The sequence below is a fragment of the Eutrema salsugineum genome, unplaced genomic scaffold (genome assembly GCF_000478725.1).
Source record: "Eutrema salsugineum unplaced genomic scaffold, Eutsalg1_0 scaffold_11, whole genome shotgun sequence".
NCBI lineage: Eukaryota > Viridiplantae > Streptophyta > Magnoliopsida > Brassicales > Brassicaceae > Eutrema > Eutrema salsugineum.
In genome coordinates, this window is record NW_006256901.1 from 5237325 (window position 1) to 5239944 (window position 2620).

At 46.0% G+C, this 2620-nt stretch overlaps 1 non-coding gene across 1 annotated transcript; it reads right to left on the reverse strand.

Annotated features, from left to right (window-relative positions):
• Nucleotides 1-1617: 1617 nt before the first annotated feature.
• LOC112090161 lies at nucleotides 1618-1727 on the reverse strand. Its single transcript, XR_002901510.1, has one exon. It is a non-coding gene; the product is annotated as a small nucleolar RNA R71 (small nucleolar RNA).
• Nucleotides 1728-2620: the final 893 nt, after the last annotated feature.

Sequence of the window (2620 nt, forward strand, 5' to 3'; positions counted from 1 at the left end):
AATTTCTGTTTTTCACTTTCGCTAACTTGTTGTTTTTCCTCCTTGTTTGGTTTGCTCTGTTTTGTGGTTTGCAGATGCCTCCACGCAAACGACAATGTAGGAATGCCGCCTCCAGCTCGCAATAACCAGACACGGTGATATTCAACCTTGGCGATCACGTCGAGGCTTTGGTAGGTGACCTGTGGCAACGCACGATCATCAATGCGGTACTCGCAGGATCTCGCTATTTGGTCAAATTCCATGACTCCCAGGATTTGCAGGCGTTCACATCCTCCCATCTTCGACCTGCTGCACCACCACGAGATCGCTCCGCCTCACCACCGCCATCGCGTCCTGCTGCACCTGAGTCACCTGCTGAGAGGATTTGGCCCCCTTGGCCGAAACGGGAAAAGGTGCACATCGTTTCCTGGCGAGTTTGGGACAACTCTCCCAGGAGGGTGTCCGAGAGTGTCTAGTGCCTCCATAGGCCGATTTCTGATGATTGGGACGATGCTTGGATGAACATCGAGATGGTCCGTACCCGATTTCTGGACATTCTCGATATTCGACGTCTGGGTTCAGATTCTGAGCTGCTGCGTCTGCTGGCTAAGCTCGGATTGGGGACAATGGCTACCAGGCCTTACGATGTTTTTTCGCTGACCTTGCTTGGCAGTTCTTGGCTTCAGTTCGCATCTACTACACCAATGAGGCTGCCCATAATGCGCAGGAGGGTACTCTCACCTTCATGATCCGAGGAGTTCGCTACAGGTTTCCTTTCCGCGATCTTTGTGCTATCTATGGCTTTTGGAAGGATCTCCCACGAGTTTATCTTCCGACTCAGACGATCGATGTGCAGGCTTTCTGGTCCCACTTTAGGAATTGCCGCTATAATTCGAAGACCACGTCCCAGACCGATGTGCGACACCCTGTTCTGCGATGCCTTCTTCGCGTTTTGGGCAACACCATTCAGTGCAAGTCAGCTCCAGGTAAGATACGCCTCTCTGAGCTGGCTCTTCTCTATGTTGCCATTGGTGATCTTACAGATGCTGAGCATTTCCTAAGTTCTGCGCATGCCACTGACGTCAACATGGGAACTGTTTTTTCCCATCACTTGGTTTCGCTGCAGAGCAAACCTTTTTCTGGAGTTGGTACGAAGCAGAGGACTGAGTCTGTAGGCAGTTTATTGACTCCCATCTTCCAGCATTTTGGGATCAGTAATTTGATAAACTTAATGACCCAATCGATGATGGCAATGAATTGATTGGAGAACCAGAGTATTCCAAGAAGGGAGAACAGCTGATTGGAGAATGTGATACTCACAAACTTAACGCAGATAGGCGAGCAATTCGACCACCCTTACCTAAGGATGGCGACTCTTAGGCTAAGGTACAATACATTAGCTATATCAAGAAGTATAACGGTTTTTCTACTGAACACCCAATAGATCATATTGAAAATTTTGAAGAGCTGTGTTCAACCATAATGAAAAATACCGATTACCATATGTGTGTCCTCTTCCCATTCTCTCTAACTGGTAGAGCTAGTAATTGGCTTAAAACTTTGCCACCTGCACTCTTAAAGACGTGGAAAGAGTGTAGAGAGGCTTTCCTAAGTCACTTTTACACCAGAGATCGTTCCAATCTCTTAAGGGACAAGTTCCAAAAATTTCAGCAGGAGGACACAGAAGACCTCTATGACGCCTGGGAAGGATTCAGAGATTACCAAAGAGATTTCCCACACCATGGTTTCTCCGAGGAGTGCCTGATGACCATCTTCTACCATGGAGTTAATGAAGAACTGAAGTTTTCTTTTGAAACCTCTAGCAAACGAGACTTTTCTACTAGAACTGTAGATGAGGCTCACGCCTATATCACTAATCTAGCTGGAAGTATCAGAAACAGAAGACTTCTAACCGAATCTAGATGTTCTAGGATCGAGGAAAAAGAACCACCTGTTAGTAAAGAATGTCTAGATCAGATTAGGGAAGACATCCAGAAGATCCTTTGTGCGATTGGTCCGATTCATAACTCTGATGATAAAAGCAAACATAACAAACCCTGCGTCGAAAAGATGAACGACCTTGGGGTAGAGAGGAGTTTCCAAACTCAGGAGATGATGCAAACTGCCGATGTCTATCAGATTGAAGAGGCTGAGCAGAATCAACCCCATCAGGGGTAGGAACCTTTAAACCGCGGCAAAACCGACCTCCACCGCGGATGGGAAATTTTTGGCCGCGGCCAAGAGGAGTTTTACCGCGGGTCAGCGTATTTTGACCGCGGCCAGCCTGATTTCCAACCCTCTTTTCAACCTTCTTTCATGCAAGCCCAATCTGATCAACCCAATTCCACATTTCCTCCTTATTATCCTTTTTCCAGGATTGAAGAACTAGAAAAAGAGGTTGAAAGACTCAAAAAGGAGATGGAGAGTCAATCAAAGAAGCATGAAGATGCTATTAACAAGCTCTCCACCCTTTTTCTTTTTCAGATTAGTGATGAATCAAAGGAGACAGATTCTTCTGTTAATGATCTTGATGAACCTTTTTCTGAAAAAATAAATGAATTGGAGACCTCTGATCACTTAAAAGCAATAACCCTGAGGAGTGGTTTCGCTTACAGGAACCAGAATATCCAAAAGATTTCAA